A 26,892-nucleotide genomic window follows, 5' to 3' on the forward strand; every position below is an offset into this window, starting at 1 on the left:
CTGGGAGTGGGGCCCAGGCATCAGTAGACATTAAAGCTTCCCAGATGATTCTAACATACAACCGAGGCTGAGAACCACTCCCCCTCCCCCTCAGCAGGGCAGCTGCCCCCCACTGGACCTCCACCCCTGACCACCTGGTCTCCCTCACTATCTTTTTTCTTATAAATTTATTTATTTATTTATTTATTTATTTATTTATTTTTGGCTGTGTTGGGTCTTCGTTGCTATGCGTGGGCTCTGTCTAGTTGCGGTGCGCGGGCTTCTCATACCAGTGGCTTCTCTTGTTGCGGAGCTCGGGCTCTAGGCACACGGGCTCAGTAGTTGTGGCTTGTGGGCTCTAGAGCACAGGCTCAGTAGTTGTGGCGCATGGGCTCAGTAGTTGTGGCTCACAGGCTCTAAAGCGCAGGCTCAGTAGTCGTGGCGCATGGGCTCAGTTGCTCCGCAGCATGTGGGATCTTCCCAGACCATGGATCAAACCCGCGTCCCCTACACTGGCAGGTGGATTCTTAACCACTGCGCCACCAGGGAAGTCCCTCCCTCACTATTTCAATTTAAGCTTTCAGCTATGCCCCCAACCCCACACTGTCCCACTGTGGTCCAGCACGAAGGAATCATCAGAACCCTCCAGGTGGCCAGTGTGTAGCAACTCTATTTTCCAAGCAAAACTGGGACACGGGATCAGGGAGAAATACCCCTGTACTCTTCCAAGGCAGGTAAGTTAGAGGGCACGTTTGGAGTTCTAATTCTGGTTTGGACACACACAAGCTCCATGTGACCTCGGACAAGAAAATGAACCCCACTGCATCTCAGTGTGTTCCTCTGTAAATCGGGCAATGTGATATCCACCTCATTGGGGCTGATACAAAGACACAGTGACAACTGTTAATCAAGTGTCTAACATACAGCACGTGCCCCCAAAATGGCAGGGGCTTTTATTAATTTATTATAAGGGAGCCAGTCCAATCAGAGTTTACATACCAAAATAGAATATCTGGGACAGCTTCACAGCTTATGGGGACAACAAGTGAGGCAGAATATTAGAAATCAGAGCCACCCCAGAAAAATGTGATTACCTATATTTTGTGTAGTGAGCATCGTGACCAAGAGGCAAGATATGGGTTTAGGCCAACGCAAGAGCAAGTGGGGGATGGAGAGGAAAGCTCAACCGCACAGAGGTGTGTTGAGTTGGAACCCTGAGTCTCAGGACTCAGTCACTGCACTAAAAACCACTGTCCTCAATATCCTATAATAACCTACAATGGAAAAGAATCTGAAAAAGAATATATATATATATATATATCTGAATCACTGTGCTGTACACCTGAAAGTTAACACAACATTGTAAAATCACCTATACTTCAATAAAAAATAAATAAATAAAAATTTTAAAACCACTGTTCTTCCTGCCAACAGGGGATGAGACACACCCCTCAAGCCAGAAACCATAAGAGAACAGGAAGGAACCACAGGGATGAAGTGACCCTAACAATGAATGTATCTGAACATAAACAGAAAAGAGAAAAACAGGCTATCTGCACACTCCCAGTGGACGAGAAGGGGTGATAGAGGCCTGAGGTGTCTGGGGTGGAAAGTGAGGATGGAATAAATTCAGAGAAGTCTCTGATGAGGCTCAGTATTAGTTAGCTATTGCTGTGTAACAAATTACCACAAAGCTGGTGGCCTGAAACAGTATTTTATCTCATAGTTTCTGTGGCTCACAGTCTGGCCATGGCTTAGCTGAATCTTCAGCAAAATAGAGATTCACAAGGCTCCAATCAAAAGACCTCCCTGGTGGTGCAGTGATTAACAATCCACCTGCCAAGGCAGGGGACACGGGTTCAAGCCCTGGTTCAGGAAGATCCCACATGCCGTGGAGCAACTAAGCCCATGCGCCACAACTACTGAGCCTGTGCTCTAGAGACCGCGAGCCACAACTACTGAGCCTACGTGCCACAAATACCGAAGCCCGCGTGCCTGGAGCCCGTGCTCCGCCAACAAGAGAAGCCACCGCAGTGAGAAGCCCGTGCACCACAACTAGAGAAAGCCCGCGCGCAGCAACAAAGACCCAACGCAGCCAAAAATAAATAAATAAATAAATTTATTTTTTAAAGAAACAAGGCTCCCATCAAGGCATCCCCAGGTGGAGGTTCTCGGGGAGAATCTACCCGCAAGCTTGGGTGCTGGCAGAATTTACTTCCTTGTATCTGCAGGACTGAGGGTCTTACCTTCTTGCTTGTGGCTGGGGGTCACCCTCAGCTCCTCTAAGCCACCCACAGTCCCTTGCCATATGGGTTTCGCCAACAGCATCAAGCCAGCAAGGAGAGCCCCTACAGCAAGTCAGCCAGCAAATGCAATTACAGGAGTCACATCCCATCATCTATGCTATATTCCGTTGGTGAGGCGAGTCACAAGTCCTGCCCACTCACACCCAAGTGGACGGGATTACACAAGGGCATGAACATCAGGACGTGGAGGTCACAGGGTACCACTTTTTTTTCGTTGTGGTAAAATATACATAACCAAATATACCATTTTTAAGTGTACAGTTTAGTGGCATTAAGTACATTCACACTGTTGTGCAACCAGGACCACTATCCATCTCCAGAACTCTTTTCATCTTCCCAAACTGAAACTCCGTACCCATGAAACACTAACTCCCCAGGCCCTGGTCACCTCCACTCTACTTTCTGTCTCTATGAATCTGACTACTCTAGGTACCTTATATGAGTGGAATCATAATTATCTGTCCTTTGTGACTGGCTTATTTCACTTGGCGTGATGTCTTCAAGGTTCATCCATGAGGGCTCATGTGTCAGAAAATCCTTGTTTTTAAGGCCAAGTAACATTCATTGTATGGATATAACCGCACTGTGTTTTTCCGTTCATCCATCGATGGACATCTGGGTTGCTTTCATTTGGCTATTGTAACACTGGTGTAAACCTGGATGTTCAAATACCCATTCAAATCCCTACTTTCGATTCTTTGGGGTATATACCCAGAAGCAGAATTCCCAGATCACATGGTACTACGGACACTGTTGAGGCCCACGTGTACCTATACTGAATCAGGTTGGCTTGAGAGCCTCTTAAGACTTAAAGGAGCAGAGGAAGAGTAAAGGGTGCCCAAGTACCTGAGAGCAATGTAACACTACCAGCACCACCGGTCCTTCAGTGATGCCACTGCCTCAACTAGGATGTGCAAACATATCAGTGTTTGCAGTGCCCCACCTACAGGATACCTGGGACACTGCCCATCCCCAATACCGATCCTTAGTTTGCTTCTGACTTTTGCTATCACTCTACATTTGAAAGGAGTCTTTTTCTGTTCCATTGTTTGAGTTTTCTATAATTAGATAGATAAGCTCACAGGGAAAGCAAGAGTCTCTCAAAGCACTGCCCTAGGGCCGAGTGTGGATGCAACATGCCAGAGCCCCTTCCCTGCCAACCAGAGCTGCCAGCGGCATTCCAGCAGAGGTCCTCAAGGGAGGAAACTTGGGATCAGAAAAGACTTGGAGCTTCTTTTTCCAGCCATCTCCCCAGTCTTGGGCATCGTGGAGTTCTCTGGCCACACCTTTGCAGGTGTGGGGCAGCTCTGCAGGCAGGCGTCCAGTCCTTTGATACGCTCCCTGGAGTCTTCCAGCTCCCGTCCCCCAAAACCCAGGAAGAAGCCAAAATGAAAGCTTAGGTTGACTCAGTCACAACTGCTTAATGAGACAAAACCATCTTTGCAAAACAGCTGGCCACCACGACCCAAACACGCTTCAGCCTTTAAATCAAGCACATTCTTTTGGAAAACCTCCCACGTCTACTCCTCCGTTCTTATTTTTGCTTACCCCAAAAGCTGCCACCGGCAAACTCACACTGGTGGTTCAGGAAAACAAAGTCCCAGGGATCTATTATTACGGGCAGAATGAGGGGTTCCTTCCTGCTGTCCCAAAGTAGCACCAGATGAAGGAGGGAAGCAGGCCGGGTCTGGACAGGCACGGAGCCACCCCGTCTCTCGGGTAGGAGGAGCGATGGTGGTGTGATGGGAAAACGCAAGGGCAGCAAAGAAGGCCTTATCTCCATCCGTCCCATCTCAGCCAGTGAAGGTGAAATCGGAGGGGGAATGCCAATGAGGACGCCGGATCTCCAGACAGCCAAAATGTGGCGCTTTATTTTGGAGTCTAAGTGACTGCAAACAAGCCATTATCAAATCTCTTCAGGGACAAAACTCCGTGTTGAAGGGGACAAATAAAAATAAGTACATTAAGCACAATAAATCACACAGACCTGTCGCTGAGACCCATTATCACTGGGGGATTACGGGACTGTTTCCCTCCCGGCCTTTCAGCTCTTGGTTCCTGGTTTTCCCATCATTGTTTTAATATTGCAGCCATTACTCTCTGTGCCACGAAGAGCCTGCTGTTTCTCTGTAGTTCTGGGTGGCAAGGGCATAATTTGTTTTATGATTTGCTTGGGAGGGTAGCTGTTTTATATTCATCTTTAAAAGATACATTTGATAAATCGTAGCAATGAGACCCCGCTTAAAAAACAAGACCCAGGCTGGCATTCCTTTCAGCATCAATGTGGTCACGGCTGCAACAATCCAAAAGACACCCAACCATTACCAGGAGGGCTGTGCTGTTTCTTTGGGGGCCCACATGCCCAATAACGGCCTTAGTCATGTTTAAAGAGTCACTGAATCATGTGGCAGGCAGCCTGGGCTAGAGGGAGACAGTCAGGGGTTGGAACTCAGGGGGCCTGGGTTTTACCATTAAGTTGGTGTGACCTGGGGCAGGTCCTCTGACCTCCTGGGCTGAACTGTCCCATCTGCCCAAACAAACCAGTTGGTCCACATGCCTCTCTGGAGCGGAAGGTTTCTGCATTTCTCGAAGATGCAGAGGGAGTGGGCGGAGCTTTAAGCCAGATAATAATACTTTTCTTTCCACCTCTCTCTCAACAAGATCATTACAAGATTCATCTTAAAATAAAAACCAACCCATTATGCAAGATGTCCATTATGACATCTTCCCCCAGTGCCCTCTTCTCCGATCCATGTAGAAATCTTCCCTCCTGCCCCTCATCCCTCGAGTTGTCTTCCAGGACAGTGCATTCTAAACACTGTAACCAAGTCCTCTCCCAGTGTTACCCACCAGGAAGTGGATGGAAGGATGGGAACCCAAGAACAGAATGTGCTGGGCCAGATGTCCACAGGGGACCCGTTTGCGCTCTTCCCCATCAGAAGTGAGCAGGGTAACAAATCCCCTCAGCTCTTCTGCAAGATGGCTGTGGACTCCTGCGTGCGGCATGGAGACACCAATAGTCCTTTCAGGCGTCCCCACGTCAATTACCACACTGAAATCCCGCCATGGAAAGACCACTTCTCGCGCTGTAACGCTTCCAAGCACCGCACTGCGCGAGGCTGCCATATAACAAAACTGATCCCAGAACTTCATGGCCCATCCGAGAGGCACAGACATATAAACCCACTCGATGGAGCCCAACTCTCAAAATACTCTATAAAGGGGTCAAATTCAGAAAAGGCAAAAAAAAAAAAAAAAAAAAAAAGGTTACAAGCTCTCCTGTGTCAGATTTGGAGCTGGGTTTTATGGACATCAAAGCCTGCCGAGTGGCCTCTCGGGAGTGGAATAAAGAGGATTCCTTCTAACAAAGCGACGCCTCTCTGGCTTTGCAAAATTTGGTGTAACAACCCAATAAATACCAAATGGAGTTAGATATACGGTAGCTTTTAGCCCAGGATGCCGGAGGCAGGTGGCAGAGGAGGTAGGTTTGCCTGCAAACAGGATGGAGATCTGGGAGACAAGCGAACCCAGTTACAATGAACCAGGCCACCCAGAGTGAGAGCTCCACGCAGGCAGGGCCCTCGCCCTCCTCCCCACCGCAGAGCCCAGCACAGTGCCTGGCACACAGCAGATGACTGACAACTGCATGTTCACTGAAGGAGTGAACAAAGGACTGAAACAGAGGCAAGTGGCATCCATGACCCGCAGCCCCTAAAAACTCTGAACCAGTTGATGGGGAGAGAGCTAAGAGCTAGCCAACAAAGTGAGACTTCTGCAGAGCTTTGAGCATCTCAAAGAAAACATCTACACGTACATATACTCTGACAGCAACACATGACTGTGCTGTATGTAAAAGGCATTGAAGACGCCAAATCCTTTAAATGTCAGTGTGAGGGTTTTGAGGGTTGTTTTGGGTCTGTTTGTTTTGTCGCTTTTTTACTCACCACTGCAAGTTATTAGGAGCAGGCAAAAGAGAAGCATATTCTGAAAACATTCTTAGCCTCTGCCCCAGTGAACCTCTTCTGAATATCAAAATACAACTCATGAAAAGAAACCAATAAAGCTGCTACACATTCCCATGCTCTCAGGAGTTGGGATTCAGGAGTTGGGACAGATATCTCAGGATTTACATCGAAATTGTACTGTGGAACAGCAGCGAGTGGCCAGCAAGTCAGGACGATGCAGCCACAGACTCTGAGGGGCCACAGCTCCACCCTCTGGGTGGTACTTCCCCTGCAAATCTTGCCAACTTGCAAGTTGCTCCAAGTTTCCACCGAACACACAGCCCAGGTCACACCACCCCAAAGGACTTCCAATTGAAAAACTGCACGGGGGGCTTCCCTGGTGGTCCAGCGGTTAAGACTCCACGCTTCCAATGCAGGCGGCGTGGGTTCAATCCCTGGTCGGGGAACTAAGATCCCACATGCCACGCGGCACGGCCAAAAGAGAAAGAAAAACCGCATAGAACATATCATGTATTAGATCCAAATGCTCCCTAGATACCATGTAGCGGGAATAAGAGACATGTAACATCCCATTGGGCATTCTGCCATCACCCAGGGGATATATTTTCTAGGGTGCTTTCTCTTATGATTGTGTTTGAACCTTAGGTTGAAGGTGGATCTTGTTTTCTGGAGGAGGAAAAATAAAGCTAGGAGAGGTATGAGTTGAATTGTGTTCCCCAAGAAAGACATGCTGAAGTTCTAATCTCCAGGACCTCAGAAGGTGACCATATTTGGAAATAGGGTCTTTACAGAGGATTCAAGTTAAAATGAGGTCACTGGACTGAGCCCTAACCCGTACGACTGGTGTCCTTATAAAAGGGAAATTTGGACACAGGGACACACACAGAGGGAAGACGATGTGAAGACACACAGTGAGAAGACGGCCATGTGACTGGAGTGATGTATCTCTAAGCCAAGGATCGTCAAGGACTGTCAGCCAACACCAGAAGTTAGAAGAGGCAAGAAACGATTCTCTCCCAGAGCCAAAGAGAGACCGTGGCCCTGCTGACACCTGAGACAGCTTGATTTTAGACTTCTAGCCTCCAGAACTGTAAAACATTCCACTTGTTTTAAGTGCCCCAGTTTGTGGCACTTTGTTACAGCAGCCATACGTAGCCAATATAGAGTAGGTAAGTGCCTTATCCAAGATGAGCTAGCAAACAACATTTTGCTTGGTCAAAACTTCTTGCTCCTGGGTCCTATACTCTCCGAGACTGGCACTTGCTTTCAATAAAGACAATCTCCAAATCAGTTACCACCGCCCACACTGGCCTATGAAGGAGTGACACTATGCGGATGGATTTTTCAAAAGCTCATCATCCTCCCAGGTAACACATGTGCACTTCAACCACGTCCTGTAGCAGCTTGCTTTCCAAACTCTTAAGTTTTGGTATTTCTGGATTGTAGGTAAGCAAAATTCAGTTGGGAGATTTTTGGGGTTTTGACATGAAAAGACTACCATTTGACAAGCTGCTACCTATTCCCCACTTCCTTTCAGCTGTGATATTCCACTACAAACATCGACAGACCAGACAATGAACACACAAGCCATATTAAAACAATAATTAACGCCGGGAAGAGAACAGTGACAACTGCTTAGCAGAGGAGAATAACGGACAGGTTTGTCATCTGAGGCGCTTAAAAAGGATGAGCCTTGGGTGTGAATGGAAAGCAATTTCTGATGCAACAGTGGCCCTTTAGTGACTTGGATCAAAGTGACTCATTAACCCCCTCGCTTGCAAACTTTGTTCCCTAAGACACAGAAGCTAGGGTGACAAGATTCTCTTTCGCTCACACCAGCCCTGGCACAAAGAGAGCCCGGCAGAGCTCTCAGCCAGATCATCCACTGCTCCAGTGGAAACAGGAAGAATCCTGCCTTCAGGCAGCTGCCTACCCGACACTCCCCCAAAAGTCCTAAAACTCATTTCACAACCAGAGTGCACCCTTCGGGGATTCAGGAAAGTTGTTACTGCAGTAACAGCGGCAGCACTGAGCTTAAGGACGAGAATGGTCCAGATTCCCACTCCCCGATCCCAAGCATCTTTGACAAACGCACACCACCAGCGCTCATCTCTACACTGTCTTCTCTCTACTCCTACTGAAGGGAAAAGTATAACCAAACAGCAAACTGCATCAAACTTACCATCCCTGAAACCGCTGAGCTTGCATTTGCACAGCTGAACCTGTTACTAACTTGGGTTTTAAACAAGATATGGGTATTAATATTATTTTTCAAAATATAACCCATTCACAGAGTTAAAATAACAGATTTGTTACAGACTGAACCATACTGCCCCCCAAATTCATATGCTGAAGCCTTAACCCCCAGGACCTCAGAATGTGACTGTATTTGGAGAAAGGGTCTTTTAAGAGATGATAACTGTTGAATGAGGTCGTGAAGGTGGGCCCTAATCCAGTATGACTGGTGTAAGAAGAGGAGATTAGGACACAGATACGTACAGAGGAAAGACCATGTGAAGACACAGGGAGAAGACGGCCATCTGCAAACCAAAGAGAGAGGCCTCAGGACAAACAACGCTGCCAACAATTTCATCTGGGACTTCTAGCCTCTTGAAAGGTGAGAAAATAAATTTCTCTTGTTTAAGCCACCCCGTCCCTAGTACTTTGCTATGGCAGCCCTAGCAAACTAACACAGGTGGAGTTCCATAATTTTTAATTTCTTTTTCTTAATCGCATAACTAATGGCTTTTTTAAAAAAAGAAATCACAAAATACATTAAGTCAGGGATTTTTGGCACTGCTTTAAGAGTCTTGAAATTACCAAAGCAGGCAACAGACGGTATCACTAATGTCATTTTGTCAATGGGCAGATGGGTATCATAAAGGTAAAAGTGTTGGCTGGTAGTGCATGGAAGGGAAGAAGCATACCCAGGAGAGTGAAAGGGTTTTAGAGAAGACACCGGTAGTCCATTTGATCTTCAAGGTCTTCAGGTTAATCTTCCTACTGAACATGCTGGGATTTTCTGTTTGCCCAGCTTCTCTTCAGGAAGCCCCCTTCTCCTCTCCTCAAGCAATTTGAATAGGACGGACCCCACCTCCCCTGATCAGGTTCAACGATGTGACCTTGGCCCTTCCAACCAGATCATGACCGGGACTTTCACCAGATCTACTGGGAAAAAAATTCTCTCCTTCAGCTGTGATGGAGAGATGGGTAGGATGTAAGCCTGGGGCTCCTGAGGACCATCCCTGCCACCTCACAGGGACATTCTGCCTGAGAATGATGCCAGTACAGAAGAGAGCAGAGCCAAGAGACAAAGCAAGGACTTCAGGATGACATTTGAGGACCTGGATCCAGCACTACCTGAAGCTGCCCTTTTTTTTTCCAGTTACTGAAGCAGATAAAGTCCATTTCTTTTTCTTTAATGTCAGTGTGAATTGGGTTTCTATCAGTTATGTCTGAAACAGTCCTTGCTGAGCCACTAAGGCACTCTGGTATACAAGATCACACGTCTAACTACATATATAAAAGTTTCAACAAAATTTAAACTATGCTTACATTTTATTGAAATTCCCTATAATTTCAAGGGTGCTTAATCAGGAGTGCAATGATGGAGCCTTAGGAGACACTGACGCCCCTGAAATTCTATGAAAAAATAATATTTTGGTGCAGAAGAGTCTGTGGCAGAAAACAACTTCAGAATTTCCACTCTGAACTTCAGTATCTTAGGGGGAAGTATAGTACAATTATCTTCAAGCTTTTTTTAATTCTGAAATTTGAAAACCTTGCCTATTTTTAGGCTGACGTCTAAAGTTTTCATCATAAACTGAATACCTTCTAAGAATAGAATTTCCAACATATTGTAAACATGAGCATTTTAAAATAAAACTTCCACATCATATTTTTTAAACAGAGTCTAACAATCTGATACCCATCATTCATTTTAAAAAGTTAAAAGCAAGTTATTTCTTAAGATCTGAAAATTTTATATCATTCCTTAGCATAAGAAAGGGACCCCACATGCCCTGTTTCTAGCACCAAGTTTAAACAAGTAAAAAAGAACGTGGAAAGGGTCAGCCTTGTAAAAGTGCCTTGATTAGAAGGTTCCCACACACCAATTTCATAGTTCTTTTGTTCAGTGCCCCTTAAGGTTTTTATACTCAGAGCAACGCACGTGTTGGGCAAGAGATGTGCTTTTATAAAATAGCGACAAATGACTGTGAAAAGGGGTGGTCTCAGTCCAATCAATTTCAAGAAAGGGTCCATATATGAGGTCGAAAATCTGGAAATTGATTCCCTTAAAACTATCCACACCTGCAATACTCCACAAAAGGCTTCTGTATCACCAGGGTTATGTATATTCCAGTGCTGAGACACCTGGGCTAGTGGATCATGGGTCAGAGATTAAGAGGAAATTATTCTGGAGATAGAACTGAGTTTCCGTCTCTGGCTTTATCATGTGGGCAAATAACCTCTGTGCACCTCAGTTTCCTCACCCATAAAATGAAACTGCAGCTCAGAGGGCTGTAGGATCAAAAAGCACCCTGCATGTCAAGCACATCTCAGAAGCACATAAGAAGCAACTGATAAATGGGAGCTATCTTTGTGACCACCCATTATTATTGTTACTGTTATTTTAAATACCGCTCATCACAACTTGCCAAGAGTCCTTTCCTATACCCTTCACTGGCTCTCATCCACCTTACCTGTTGGAGCCCAAATCCCAGTGAGAGTAGACAGCAAGGTGGACCAAAAGCTCCTGAAAAATGGCCCTGGGTGATTAGTGGGCAAGCGTTTGCCTTTACCTTCAGGGCTTCTGTGAACTTTCTGAGACCTCTGGACAAGGCTGAACAGAGAAAGTCGGTGTTCCCCCTCCTCATCCCCGGGAGCTGTTTTCTTATTTTACCAAGCACAACCACCAGAAAGGGGAGAGGGAGAAACAGTGGAGAGGCTCTAAATGCAAACATCAATTACAACAGCTAACACGTATGGAGTGCTTTCTGTGTACCAGCTCCTGTCCCAAGCATTACACACACATTAACAGATTTAATGAGCTCAAAAATGCTGTGTCAACAGGAGTTATGGATAAACCCGAGCGGAACGAAAAGGAAAATGTCAAAAAGTACGAGCCAGAGAAAGCATCCTTTGGTGTGCATTAGGTCAGACCACCACAGGAAAAGCGAAGGGCTTCCTGAACCATGTAACCAGTGCCCATGCCAAGCGCAGGTTCATAAGGCACGGTACCTGGATCACACGAACCGTCTGATATGCCCAGGGTTCATCTATCACTCCTCCGTGATTCACTAAGCAAACCTATTCATGCAGCACCAATGCCTGGCTTACAAGGGCAGTGTAATAAAAACCCAAATGGACCTCACAAATACCAGAGGCAATAATAAATATCCAACATAAACACGTGCTTATCCAGCAAAGAGTCTTTGGGCGCTGATGCTGAGCTTCTGCACAAATTCATCCAGTCCTCCCTAGCCACTCCCTGTCACTATTTGATAATTTCTCAATCAATAATAATTGCAATTCTGCAATGGGGTCTCTAGGAATGTGGAGTGGTATTAAGCCTAGTAAACAGGCACCACAGTCAAAGCCTCCATCAGTATCTAGGGATCAACACCGTGGCCAGAAAAAAGAAAACACTTGAGGATAAGGCCTTCAATCAAACACTTGAAGAAAGGATGTGTTTTAGATTGTCTGACGATGATTCCATCAGGGTTTAAAAAGCCTAAGAGGAGGGCTTCCCTGGTGGCACAGTGGTTAAGAATCCGCCTACCAGTGCAGGGGACACGGGTTCGAGCCCTGGTCCGGGAAGATCCCACATGCTGTGGAGCAACTAAGCCCATGCTGTGCCACAACTACTGAGCCTGCGCTCTAGAGCCCACGAGCCAAAACTACTGGGCCCAGGTGCCTAGAGCCCGTGGTCTGCAACAAGAGAAGCCACCGCAATGAGAAGCCCGCGCACTGCGACGAAGAATAGCCCCCACTCTCAGCAACTAGAGAAAGCCCACGAGCAGCAACAAAGACCCAACGCAGCCAAAAATAACTGAATAAAATAAATTTGTAAAAAAAAAAAAAAAGCCTAAGAGGAGAGGAACGAGGAGGCTGAAGATCTGAGAAAATGGAAAAAGCAGAGAAACGCAGCAAGGAAATAGCAGGAAAGGCAGCAAAGGCACCTCCTCCTCCGCCCCCTCTGCCACCTCCTCCCCCTCCTCCCCCTCCTCTTCCTCCACCACCTCCTCCTCCCCCTCCTCCGCCTCCCCCCTCCTCCTCCTCCCCCTCCCCTCCTCCCCCTCCCCCCCTCCCCCTCCCCCTCCTTCTCCACCTCCTCCACCACCTGCACCACATTCCTTGAAGGCCTCAATGGGCCCCAGGGATGGCCCACAACCATCTGGTCATCAGCAAGGGGGCATGCATTCTTTAGATTCAGGAATACCCCTGCAGTACAGCATAATACTCAAGGTTCAACTAGAAAAGGTTACATTATGCCTGACAGCAAATTCAGTGCAATCCAAAATCACCACCACCACCACCCACCACTTACAGGGTAGACAGCATGGTCCAGGCAGACGGTAAAACACTGAAGATTCCCCAGAGCCATGAGATGCAGTCTTTACTGAAGGGCTCCCACAATCCGGGCAAGCCAGCCGTCTGGAAGCTCGGGAAACATGGTGCAGAAAAGCACAGCAGGAGAAGCCAGTCCAAGGACAGATACAGTTCAGCACCCAGTATCAGGACAAGCTTGAAGGAAAGACCGCCTGAACTGTGTTTTGAAGGAAAAACAGAAGCATCCCAAGCAAATAAAGAGGGAAAGAGCTTATCAGCCAGAAGGAGAGGGAGGTGCACAGCTTGGCAGATTTGGGGGAAAATAAGCAGTAAAGAAGGAAAATAATGAGTTGGGGATTGGTGGGTGGTAATGTGGGGTTGGCAAGAGAAGATGAGGCTGCAGAGAGGCAGGGCCCAGTTCACAACAAGCTTTGTGTGTCCTGATACGAAAGATGGACGTTTTCCAGTGGCTGAGAGTGAGCCAGTGAGGGTAAGTACACAGAACATCCTAGAAAAGCCCTCGTTCTTTAAAGATTCAAAATAAAGACTCCCTATAAGGAATTGGACTATCCTATTTGAAAAATTCTGTTATCCAGAATGGCTTACTCCACATTTCTGAAAAGTGCGTACTGTAATCTCTCAGCAAGGCCCTCCTCGGGCAGAGACACACCACCAGTCACGGGAAGCATGGCCCAGCTTCACTTTTAAGGTGGATCCGGAGCCCACATGTCAGAGTTCCAATAATTTTGCTCTCGGCCCTCCACAGCTGCTTTAGGAACCACTCATGAGGAAAAGAAAAATATTCTACATTCTACCCCTTATTGGGTGTCATCCTAGACTAGGTAAAAAGGTTGTTCTATCACCCTGGGCTCATCTGAACAAACCCCCAATAAGAGAGGCTGCGGAGAGGACATTTTCAGCCCAGCCCCATCCCCACGCCCAGCCCAGCCAAGGGAGAAAGTGCCATTCTAAGAACTACTGCTACTGTCACAAGCAGTCTTTATTCCAGTGAGGCCGCTTTCCAGTGGGCAATGAAAACCATCTCGGACTTTAGTACCAGTGACTGGGATCAGAGGAAATCCCAAAGCTTCCCTCTGTTTCCATCCGCCTGTACCAGTTCTAGCTCAGTGGCCTTTAGAACTAACTTCATATCCGAACTAGTACAAAAGCCTGTTCAGCGACCTCCCAGCTATCTTCTCTCCCCACTCTAATCTGGCCCCGATACTGCCACTAGGTTCATCTTCCTAAAACAGAGCTTTGCGTACACCATCTTCCCGATCAAAAGTCGCCCTGCCTTCCAAAAGTCCACGGCCCCAATCTAGCTTGCCAACTTCATCTCCAGCTCCTCGCTAATGGAAACCCAAGCTGACTTACTTTATAACCCCAAAATTCATATTTGTGCATTCGTCAACCTACGCTGGCTGCTCTACCTCCCTTTAACTCTTCCATTCAAATCTTAATCATCCTGGGTCCAAGGACCCAAGGCAAATCCTACCTCCACTGCCTTTAAGCAGCTAAAGTAAACTCCCGCCTCTGATTTCCCATCAACTTTGGGTTCCAATAATCCACAACCATTCACCGCACTGCCACATCATTCCTATTGTTGCTCTGAACTGTTCACTTGAATCTTTTTTTTTTTTTAAAGATAGTAGTCATCTTTTTTCTTTTTTAAATTTATTTATTTATTTATTTATTTTTGGCTGTGTTGGGTCTTCGTTTCTGTGCGAGGGCTTTCTCTAGTTGTGGCAAGCGGGGGCCACTCTTCATTGCGGTGCGCGGGTCTCTCACTATCGCGGCCTCTCTTTGTTGCGGAGCACAGGCTCCAGACGCGCAGGCTCAGTAGTTGTGGCTCACGGGCTCAGTTGCTCCGCAGCATGTGGGATCTTCCCAGACCAGGGCTCGAACCCGTGTCCCCTGCATTGGCAGGCAGATTCGCAACCACTGCGCCACCAGGGAAGCCCCTGAATCTTCTATTGTTGTTTAACTTCTCACACATGTTTTTTTCCCCAATCTCTCTAACTATGTTGCTTGAGGGCAAGGACAGAAGGCTTTCCATTTAATTGAATAAATGTTTATTGAAGGATTCCTAAGTGCTAGAAGTGTAGCCGGATGGGTGAACCCAGTCCCAGTGCTTTCAGGCACTTACACATAAAGAAAAGAAGAGGGAAAGTACATAGATATTGACAATGCCAAGTAGAAGGGAACAAGCAGGGCCTCTGGGGTGTTTTAGGTGATGCTTCCTCTCACTCTATCCTTCCAGCTCCTATTCACTGAGACCCAATCTAATACTTTCTCCTTCTTTGACTCCCTCAAGCGTAATGCTACCAAGACACAGTGCCCACTGCCCTGTCCACGTCTTTATTAGTATTTACCTCCCTCACCAAGACGAGGCTACTAGATGACGCAGGCAGGTGATTTCCTCACCTCCCTGTTCCTGATGTCAAGCCGTCACCTCTCAGAGCAGGAGTTTCATGAATGCTGGCTGATGAGTGAATGTTGGCTTAGTAGATGTTAACCAATGCCATCAAGGAGACAGAGTGTACAGGGCCTGTAGGCAGGAAGCAGACATTCTGACTAGAGGCCAGGTCGGCACAGAGACAGCAGACAGAGGAGTCAGAACAGCTGTGAGTCAAGTCCTGGCTCCACGCTCCACAGCTGTGTGACCTGGGCAAGCCTCAGCTTCCATATCTGGAAAATGGGAGAGTAAGACCACCCACCTCGTAGGGTTACCATAAAGATGAAATGACACAAAATGATCAAACAGAAGAGTGCCTGGCACAAAAGCAGAGCACGAAGAACGTGTGTGAGGAAAAGACTGAAGTCGAGTATGCTGGATGGAAGGGCAGGGAGCAGAGGACAGACACCCAGAAAGTAGGGGGTGTGAGAAGGCAGAGCCTTGGGCCACATAAGGTGGTCAGGAAGCAGGGGCTCTGGATCTGCCTCCCCTCTGGATAATTCTCTCGACCTCCCCAGGCTTAGTTTCCAGAGCTGTGAAATGAAGGTCGAGCGGGCTCAAGGGTCTCCTGCAGCCCCGGAGCTGTCTCAACATCACAGATCTGCCTTCCACTTATGGAGGAGGCATCCGTAAGTACTTACAAAGCCCAGGTGGGAAGGATTCGCACCAACAGAGAAGGGGGAGAAGACGCCAAGATGGCAGAGAGGAAAGTCCTTCCTACTGGATGAAAAGCACTCGAGTCCCCCCTGTCTTCTCGGGCCCACTTCGTCCTCTGAACGTGGGAGCCCTGGCCCGATCCACATCTAAGTCACTGCACATTCATCACCGGCGCCAGAAAGATCATCGCCCACAATCCATCCTAAGGTATTTAAGACGCTTTTCAAGGCGCCCTGACATGCACACACGAACAAGCGCTAGAGCCTGCTCACTCCTCCCAGGCCAGATAAGTCAAAATCCCTACAAACTCAGAGGAAAGGAAACACACGCCGCATTCCAGGATTGTACTTTCCTTGCCTTTTTACAAAGCCGTCAATGTCTGAACCACAACAATGAATCCCTAAGAGAATTCATTTCGCTGATCTGAAATGTCCTTCACATTTTTAAAATAACAGCTTTCGGGAGAGGTCTGAAGGAGTCCGAGGCTGTGAGTCTGCTGGTATCCACTCACCTCTCCCTCCCCATCACCCCCGGAGCTGGAAACACAACTCGGAACGCAAATCATTCTGTGTGGACACAACTGTTTATTCAGTGCAGACCTACTAAGCACCAGGCACCGTGCCTGGAAGCGAGAAAAGCCCCATCCTGCTTATCACTTGGGTTGCGCCTCTCTTGGCTCCCCAGACAAGCACAAAATACCATTCCCTTCCCGGATGAGAGCTGACATCAGTCGAGGAGGCTGGTACACAAACAGTGTTGGCAGATTAAGGACCTACGCAAATGTTCTGGAAACAAAAGCAGGGAGGGGATGGTTCCCAGTTAGCCACAAAAATGTTAACCTTAATAATAACAAACATGTGTTTAATGCATCAAGGCAGTCTCTAATCACAGAATAACACTAAAGAGTCCACATGATTGGCTACTGATTTTAAATTAAAAAGAAAAAAGAAAAAAGAGGAAGAATGAAATCCCCGCATGCCTGTGTTCTGCTGTAAATTCCCCTAAATTCTAATGCTACCGTGGAGAGCTGGAAAGATTAGGAAGTCCTTTCTTCCCAATTGGCCTGGGTACGTCAAAAAAGGACTCTGTTAAGAGCAAGCCTTGCCCAGTAGCCAAGGCTCCATCTCCATGTGCGTTTGCTGCGCGTCCAAAACACAGCCCCATAATGCGACGAAAGAGGCTAAAATCATGGGTGAGGCTGCACTTCCCATTCTAGCCCCAGTCTGTGATTATCTACCACTCCAGATTACCCAAAATTACCTCTGGAGCCTTAAACGCCTTACATTTTCTTTCATTCCTAGAACCAATTCTTTTTTGGAAACTTTCACAAGGGATGAAGGAACAAAAAAACCAAAAGCCCTAGATATTTCGTGAGCGAGCACAATTTCGAGGGTTTTTTCTGTAAATATCTCATGCATATTGCCGCTACCATATACTTAGGCGGAACAAAATTAATTCCATGTCTGTGAAACTAGGAAAACTCAGAATCCTGGAAACGCTTACCTGATTTCCTTTTTAAGCCACTTCTGTTCCTGATATATCCTTAGAGGCAGAATATGAGGGTGATTGAGGAACTCATGCAGGTAGTAGTTATGACTGCAATCTCCAGGATGAACAGTTTAAACCAGAAACCTGCCCCCAGTAAGTAAGTGAGCAAAGTAACACCATGTGGTCTGTCAGTGGTTACAAAGTTTATGTAACTACTGTCCTTCTTTCCGTAACACAGTTCAATATTAGGCTCCTTGGCAGGTGAACCTGGTGAGTTATTTGTTAAAACACGGAAAAGTTTATATTTGAAAAACCCTTGGTTTTCTGTAACAGGTAAGGCTCCCAAAGCATCCATCATGATTGCGTTAATCAAATAACCTGAAATACAATTAAGGGACTAGCTAATAAAAAGATGCTTGCTATGAATCCTTTTTGTAAAATAAAAATCCTTTTGTACCCCAAACAATTACTTCTCTTAAATTATTTGCTTTTAAAATAAGATTTATAAGCCAACTTCTCCTAAAATAGGGCATTCTTACACTTAGCTTCAATTATGGAATAAACAGTTGAAGAGTGAAAAACAAACTCTCCCAATTCTCCTAAAACAGGGCATTCCTATGCTTAGCTTCAACGTTGAAATAATAATGTCACAAACCTTATATTTATAATTGTACTTAACTTCAAATCTCCTCTTTCCAATAAGCACTGCCCTCTCCACCCAGGACAGTATCAGTGCCAGAATGGTGAGGAAACTTCTCTCTAGCAACACAAATTTGGTGGCATAAAATTAAGTCTGTTTGCAATTTTCCTGACTTGTACTTCTACACAATTGCTTTTCTGAATCTGTTTTTCTTCCCAACATCCCTCCCTTCACACTCACCCCCCAGCTCCCCCTAACGAGGTAACCTCCCTGGCAAAATGAGAAGATTCCCCTTTCCCTGTTAGAGCCCAGGCTTTGCAGAATCCCACAGGCTCAACTCAGCTTTCATTGACTTAATTTGGAAACAATTAAAATTTTCAGCACTGCTTTTTATCACAAAGCACATCATCCTCAAGCAGTTCTCAAAGAGTAGGTAACATTCCCAAACCCATTGGTTTCCATAATACATAAGAAGTTAGCAAGCAGGCCCAGCTGTTTATGAATGGCCTAATGTATCAAAGAAGTTCTAATGCAGTCTACAAGTCTACGGAATCTACAACCAACACAGAAAAGACTTTGTGGTTCTTCTCTTCAGCACTACATACTTGTAGTGTTTGATATTTCAAGGCAGAGTACACCTTGGAACTGGTCAGGCCTCTTCCCATTTCAGAGCTGGAAAGCTAGAAAACCTAAATAGTCTGAGCTTTGCCACTAACTTAGGCAAGCCCTTTCTCTGAGCCTCTACGTTCCTAGTTAAAAGACGAAAAACTCACTGAAGCTTGGAGACAGCACCTGAAGCCCAGAGAGGTCAAGACGTATTCTAAGGTCACACAGCAAGTTAGCATAGGATGATGCAAGATGAGAACCCAGATCTCCAGATTTTACTTATACCACCCTGCCTACCAGTCAACTCAGGGAAGAATGACAGAGACAAAACAAACACATACATACACACACACACACACATACACACACACTGGGGTTCTTCTACCTCCACTGTCCTCCTGGCTCCTGTTTCAGAAAAACGAAATATATTTGACCCTGGGGATAGCTCCAACAACTGCAGTTTTCCATTCTCTCTAATATCCTCTGGCCATTACATCGTTGCATCTCTTCCTTACTTCACAGTTTCCTCATTCCACAAAACACACACATAGGCAGGCCCACACCCATCCTCAGAACTATAAATCTCTTCCTTTTCCAACAGCAAAGAAAGTTGAGGCCAGAACTGAGATGATTCAAACACAAGAACCTTGTTCAAATGTTAACTGCAGCCGTAACTCTACCCAGAAGTAAATATGACAAAATGGAATACACTCTCACAGGGAAAAGTTTGTGTCCCTCCGCCACTCTATCATTTGTCAAGTAACTTTGTCATTTCTCCCACTGCTGCATAATCACGTAATGAAAGCCCCAGATGTAATTCACATACACAAGAAGGCAGACTTAGGGTTGATAAAGGACCCTTTATCTGCATTGCTAATAGTTTTTTAAAGAACAGGCAAAATGCTATATGTAGAAGGATAAAGGACGAAAAAGAAAATGTCCTTTTCTGTTTGTAACAACAATGTGGGATAATCAACTGGTACTCTTGGACTTTATCCAGCCACCATTCTTGCCACGGCTTGAATACACAGAGCATGAAACTAGGAATCCTATTAAATTATTTCCCTGCTAACACCAAGCTTTCCTCTTCCAGAACATCCCATCTTCCAGCCACACCACTGACTGTTCTCCATTCACACTACATATTTTAAGGTTTCCATGCTGTTCTTTCTGCATGGGGTTCCCTCCTGTTCTACTATCCCGGCAAACTCAAGGTTTTACTTTGAACAAACCTGTACGTGAGCAGTTCATAGCAATGGTTCAACGTCTGCCTGCCCCCAAAAGACTATAAACTAATTGTGGACCCTCTGCAGCCTCTACACAGAGTATGGCGTCTGTCACATAATAGACATTCAGTTGTTACTTGCTAAGTTAAAAGGAGAAAAGTCTCTCAGAATGTCAATGTGGTCAGGGAGGAACAGAGGACCTGAGTACCTCTCAATGTCAAATGCTCTGGAGCAGAACCGCAAAGCCTCATCAACACTAGCAGATCCCGTGAAGTGGCTGTATCGCCAAGGGGTGTCAGTGGCAGGGTGCCTGGAGTTCTCAGTCCCCTGGGTCTTACAGCCCTGGCCCCATGTGCTCCCCACTCTCTGAGAATCTCTGGCTGCAAAGACACCTTCACCTTATTCATGGACCCTAAGGAAGGTCAGGATCCTGTGTCACTTTCTTCCTCGACCTCTGCCATGTGGCTTCCTTGAAATTCACAAGACTTCATTCACGCCTTAAGATCACAGTATATATATTCCCCATGACCAGTTTTCACTAGCTGATGCTCAATGGAAAATTTAATAGTATTTTCCTGTTCCAATCTCTAACCCCTTGGCTATACTGCACCTATGAGAATCAATCTACAAAGCCTTCGATAGCTGAAATAAAGCTTTATGCTGACCACTTCCCTATGCCACAACAAAAGGTCTCCTCAAACTACCTAAATATGCACTATACATATGAGTAAAGGATCACAAATGCAGTCTACCAGACTCCAGAGTTCTAGGAAATGTCATAACTCATGCAGGTTCACAGATCCAAATGCTGAGTCTACCTCTATATGCTGCACTGGGTCTTTAAGAATCCAGGAAGTCCTAAACCTTGGCGACATCTGCCTCTCTTCCTGCCAGTATTCTGAGTTGGGTAGTCTCTTCTTAGACTCTTTCTCCGACCTTTCCTGTCTGCCCACCTCTGGAGTCAGCTTTGATAAGACTTGGCCACGGTGGGTAAGCCTGGGCCACGCGGCTTTGTTCTTCAGCGGAAATAGAATTATCTTCAATTTCTGCTGGAAGACACCTAGACACTAATGATTTAATACCATTGAAAGTGCAGAGAGAGCATCTGAGATGAAAGTGCAACCACACTGCCAAATGTTACATCTGTATAAATACAAGGTATGTACTTTTAAGGGGATAACTGTGAGAAATTTTAAGTTTAATGGAGTCAGTTCTAGACTCCATCTAGAACAGAGGTAGCATGACTTTATGAAGATGGCAGATGTGCAGCCCAAAAACCAAAAGGGGGAGTTTTGATTACAAACCCCCAGGGAACTTAGAGTTAGCACAGTCTAATGCCCAAAGGATGGAGTTTGCAGAGGTTCTGTCTCCCCAAAATTTATAGCCCTCACTTACTTAGAGATTATCACTGAGTCTGCTCAGAGTCTCACATAATACTTTGCAGTTAACCTGTTCTGAGCTGCCCAAATGACACTTTAGATGTAAGCAGGCCCATTGCTTAAGCATTCGGAATCCACTCATTAGTGCAAGCAGGCATTGGGTACAAAAAAGTTAGGTTCCTGAGCCTTCAAGATAAACCACAGCCTTTTGTAACATAGGTTCATCAGTGCTGGAATAGAAAACTAGTCCCCCCTAGTGTCCTGCCACTGTAGGTGGCTGAAGGATGGAGACACTCCTGCATCAACTTTCAAGCACAGCTCAGGAACCCAGAACCACAGGAAACCTTCACCTCCTTCCCAAGAGGTGGAAGCACTCCTGGGACCTAGGATGAGATGGAAAAAACCTTTCATTTCATTCCCAAGGCCCTTCTAGTTATGTTTTAAAAGGCAAAGGAATCTGCATTATCCCACGCCAAAAAGTTAACCCCCAACCCGGCACACTTCATTCAGTGAAGCCAGAGGGCCTATACTTGTCAGCAACTTCCACCCACTCCAGAGCGATACCATCTTTTCTTTAAAAACCTCTCTATACCACTAGGGAGACTGGTTTCCTTTCCCAGCCATTCTCGAAAACCCACTAAGATCTAAATCTTAACGATTTTGCCTCTCTGTTCCAATTAGTTCTCTTCCCAGTTTGGAATTAACAGGGCCAGGCTCGATAAATGTGTGTTCCCTCAAGCAATTTTCACTGAAGTGTACTCCTGAAAAATAAAGGTACACTAAGAGATGTGTAAAACCTTCAAGCCAGTGGTTTTTTTTTTTTTTGTTAACCCCCAGTGAGGACCCACCATGCCCGTGAGTAATTCATTCATGTCACCCTTTTGTGAGACATGAGAAGAGAAACCTCCACGTGTTCCTTTCCTAATTTAGAAGCTTCCCTTATCTTAAGTCTACCAAAGCTGACTCCTGAGGTGGTAAGGCAGGAGAGGTGAGGAGGAAAATTAACCTGAAGTGACTGCATGCTGGCAGGGAGTTAATAAGCACTTTGGGTTTCCACCAGTGCCAGAGAGGGATGGCACCTGCATTTAGGGAAGGGGAACGTCCACCTGCCACCCTTTCCCCATCCCCACCCCCAGCCCATGAACGAAGCAGAAGCCTGAGCCCTCTCTTGCGGCACTTACATAAGACCCTATAAAACTTCCTGTGACATTCACGCAAAGTGTAAGCTGCTATTTTGCTCCCTTGGGAGATCATTTTAATGGACTGAGTAACAAAATTCACAGATTCAGAATTCAGCAAAAACCTGCTCAACCGAGGTACATCAGCTCAGGGACGAAAAAAATCCATCCCCGTTAAACAGGGTCACCCGGGGGGATGGTTCAGTGCAGGAGAGACAATCTGTTCCCTCCTAAGTGACCCATTTAAAATCAGATCGTTCCAGAGAAAGCTCACGGGTTTAATAAATTTCAAACGGGCAAGGGGAGGCTTGCAGGACTGAGGTTCCTTAAGAGTAAAATTTTAAAGACAGTAATAAGGCATTGAGCAAAATAACTTAGGGGTGCACAAACTTTGGAGTCAGTCACTCCACCCTTCAGAAACAAGGACTTTCACAAGACTGTCTGGATCGCTACCCAGTGACCACTCATCACAAGCAGCTTTGTCCAGTAGGACCGACACTGGTTGGGTTTCCTCTCTACTGCTATCGCTGCCAGCCAACCGCTCTGCCCAATAGAGGGACTCACAAGCTGTGGCTCTCACCCCAAATCGGCCTCGACTCTGCAACAAGGAGCAAAGAAAAGTTCTTCACAGCATCACGCCAGGAAAGGCAGGTGGGGACTGCCCAAAGGGACAGCTCTAAACATAGCAGGTTCCCCCAAAGCACAGGTGCTCACAGCCAACAAGCGGCCGGGGAGGGAGGGTCGACATCGCCTCCTGGTGTTAGCGGGAAACTCCTCCTTGCTCTCTCAGTTAGCAGCCCGCGAGCCTAAGGAGCAGGGCAGGCCCTGGGACGCGTCCTGGGGGACATCAGAAACTCCGCGACTTCTACCTCCAGCCTCTCCAGGGCTCCGGGCCCAGGCGGCAGAAGCCGTGCCCTCACTTCCTCCCTCTTCGCCAGCATCCCGAGTACAGGGGGTACCAGCCACAGGTTCGGAGAACTTGTCCGGCACCGCTCACCAGGGCGCCCCCGCGGCGGCTCTCTCGCACCGCCGGGGCTCCTACCTTGGCCGTGACTGCCGCCAGGCAGAGGGAGACCGCGGAAGAGCTGGGTGGCGCGGCGGCGCTGCCACCTACGAGGCGCAGGGGTTCCGGGTCGGGGTCCCAGCAGGCGCTGCCCTAGTCCGAGAGGCGGTGACAAGCGCAGACTTCGGGGCGGCCCCCGCCTCCAAACGCGACGGGAAGGGTCCGGGCCGCCGGAGCTGAGCACAGTCCTGTCTTCCTCTCCCTCCGGCACTGCTGCCTGGAGCTGCTCCCTGCCCCGGGGACTCTACGGAGCCGGGGGCGCCCCGCATGGGCAGGGGCCTGGGTTCGCCTCGGTCTGAGTCCGGGGAGGGGGCGCTGGGAGAGACGCCGGGCGGCCGCCGGGGCCGGCTCCACCTCCCGCGCTCCCCGCCGCTTCGCCCCTTCAGGGCAGGGCCTGCCCGCTCCCAGCCCGGCTGGCCGAGCGCGGCCGCGCCCCCAGCTTCGGGCGCCCGGGCTCCCGCGCGGCGGCGGGGCAGCGGCAGTCCGGCCCGGCCGAGCACAGAGCGCGGAGGCGGCGAGGGGGGCTGCAGGCGGCCTCGGCGACCCCTCCCCCCGGGCCTGCGCCGCCCGCCCGCGGCTCCGCGGTAAGGAAGCGCTGGAGAGGGCCTCGCCCCGACCTGGGGCGCGGGGCCGGGGGCGCGGGGCCGGGGAAGGCGCCCCGGGAAGGTCACCGGAGCGGAGGCGGGGCGCAGCGCGGTGCGTGCAGGGAACCGAGGAGGGCGGCCCCGGTGCCGCCGGGAGCGCTCGCCGGCCTCGGCTGCCGCCGCCTCCGAAACGCGCCGGCTTCCCCGAGCGCCAGGCACTCGGAGCCGGGCGGCCGCTGCAGCCGCCGCCGGCAGCCGGGCGCCACTGGCCGGAGCCGGCAAGCGATCCCCGCCTCCCGCGCCCGGCCAGGCGGGGGCCGCCGCGCGGGGGGCGGCGGGGGGACGGGCGGGCGGGCGAGCTCTGGGGTCCGGGGTTCGGGCTGGCCGCGCCGCCGCGTGCCCAAAGCGCCGGGCTCGCTCAGCAGCTGCAGTGACTGTGTGTCTGTGTCATGTCTGTGCAGCTGGGGGGGACCGCGAGCCCGGGCCGGGCTCCGAGCGGGGGCGGGGCCGGCGCCCACCTCGGCGCCCGCCCCCACCCCGTGACGGCGCGGCTGGCCAATGGCAGGAGCCTCAGCCGCGCGGACCGAGAGGCCGCCCCCGCCTAGGCCCCGCCCCCGGCGAGGCTCCTCCTTTCTACTTTTTCAGCTCGCTCACACGCAGGCGGAAGCAACACCCGGAGCCGGGATTCTGGCCGGGGTCGGGACGAAAGCGTGCAAGCTGGGAGCTCCCCGCCCTTCTCCCCCCACCCCGGCCGCTCCCGGCCGCCTCGGGCTTGGCGAGCCTCGCGGAAAGAGGGGGAAGGGAAGCGGGACGGGTCCGCAGCTGCTGCCGTAGAGACTCTTGCAGGCTCGCAAGGCCGTGCAGACTGCCCACTCTTCCTTGTACAAAACAGCCGTCGTGGGAAGTAGGAAGTTTCCCCGCCTCCACTTCTACTCGGGTCGCCGCTTCTCTCGAAGGTGGGCAGAGTATGGGACAGGCTGAGGCTGCCAGAAGCCACGTTGAAGGGCTTTGACAGCATCATTTGGGGCCACGTATTCAAGAATCCGGTCCAAGGCTTCTTATTCTTCGGGGAAACTGCATTTTTTGGCCCCCCCCGCCCCCAACACACACACCCCAGGCACGCACAGCACGCCCCCTCCCTGTTACGATTTCATTCTTTCTCTTTCCCTCCCGGCACAAGAACCCTGACCTCAATATCCCATTGAATGGACTTCCAGCCTCCCAATTCTAAAGACGAGGGTGGGGCGCCGAGAGTCCCCTATAGGTGGGAGTGAGTGAAATTGGCTGGGCAAAGGGGCAGGGGGTGTGAGAGTGGCTGGAAGGAGGAGGCCTGGAGAGAAAACCCAGAGGAGGAGAAAGCAGAGGCAGGGAGAGAAGGAGGACGCAGAGGGATGGACAACTCTGGGAGACCGGAGCTCCGGCGCGTAATCCAGCTCCCGGGATTTTGGTCAGCTCGGTCCCAGGGCTTCTGGGGTCCCCTTCCCCCCGGGCCCCCACCTCTCCCCAGCCGGGCGGGCCGCCGGCTTTCTTAGCCCTTGGTCTCAGAGGAGGCAGCGGGAAGCCCACCCTAGCGCTTGGAAGGAGCAGGGGAAGGATGCAAAAAGAGAAAGTGCAAGGGTGGTGAAGCGAGGGGGTGCGTAAGAAAAGGACGCCGAGCTCGGGCTGCCGCGCTGACCCAAGTGCTTCGGAGGCTCGTCCCTCGCTCCCCTCCGGACCTGGCTCCTGCCTAAATAACCCGGCTCACGGCCTTTAGCTTGACCCAGCCGGGTTCCTTCCCCCATCCGCTCTCTTCCAGCCCCTTTAAGCAACGACTCCCCAACCCAGCCCCCCACCCCCCAACTACCCCACCACCACCATCCGCTCTTCCCCGGCTCTGGAGCGCTGTTTACCTAATCTCAGTGGCACACCGAGCCGAGGAGAACGCCAAAAGAAGGTAGCGTTTGCACAACAGCGTCCCCGGCGAAGAAGTAAAAAACGTTTGCATTGGAGCTTCGGGATAAGTTAACTGCGAAGCTGGGGTCCTGCTGTCCTATCTCGGCGGGGATGAGGCTTGCCCTGCACGTTTGCAGGGACAGGAGATCTTATCTGGTTTTGATGCCATTACCGTGTCGGAGAAGAGCGTTATGTGATAAAATATTATCTAATATCCTAGAGACCATTAAAGTGTCAAAGTTTAATGCCAAGCCTTTTAGCTCCAAAGCTGCTCCTTTCTTCCTGTGGCGTGCAGCTCTGTTCTAGAACGCGCTGAAAACAAGGGGATCATTTTTATTTTTTGCGGCCGACTGTCCTTGCTTCCAACTCTATTCCTCCTTCCCTACTCCAACCCCTGCCCCGGAACTGGGTAAAGTTAAGGCAAGAATTTGGGCTTTCTTTTTATTCATTGCTTTGCTTCACTTCATTAGTGGTGTAAAATACATTATTACAATACATTTACATATTAATAAGGCTCTGACTGAGGAAGGAGACCTGAAATTTACAAGCAAAGGAGAAAATAATGGAATAACATCAGAAATTAAAAGATAAGCATGTGGAAACTGAACATCTCCATTATAATTCCCGAAGTGTAGTGCATTCTCGACGTTGGATTTTAGAAAGAAAAATATGCCCATGGTCGGGGAGGGAACAATAGTCACCCTGGTCAGCAAGGTACATTGAAGATATATTCATTATTCAGGAATTTCACAAAAATTACTTGCATCAGTCAATAAGCACCTTAAAGGTGTAAAAGCTCCGTTCTATCAATTCAGTGTTGCAGTGTTCCAAAGTCAGTGGAATATCTCATGCTGTAAAAGACAGGAATGTTGCCAATTATTC

The 26,892-nt window shown here is 48.7% G+C and overlaps 1 protein-coding gene across 1 annotated transcript in view; it reads right to left on the minus strand.

Moving 5' to 3' along the window:
- Positions 1 to 23,940, minus strand: part of LARGE1 (LARGE xylosyl- and glucuronyltransferase 1) — a 602,997-nt gene extending 579,057 nt beyond the window's left edge. The window contains exon 1 of the mRNA XM_059936844.1: positions 23,474 to 23,940. The gene's annotated coding sequence lies outside the window, so the exon portion shown is untranslated. The remainder of the gene's footprint in view (positions 1 to 23,473) is intronic.
- Between the last annotated feature and the right edge of the window lie 2,952 nt (positions 23,941 to 26,892).

The sequence above is a fragment of the Balaenoptera ricei genome, chromosome 10 (genome assembly GCF_028023285.1).
Source record: "Balaenoptera ricei isolate mBalRic1 chromosome 10, mBalRic1.hap2, whole genome shotgun sequence".
Lineage (NCBI taxonomy): Eukaryota > Metazoa > Chordata > Mammalia > Artiodactyla > Balaenopteridae > Balaenoptera > Balaenoptera ricei.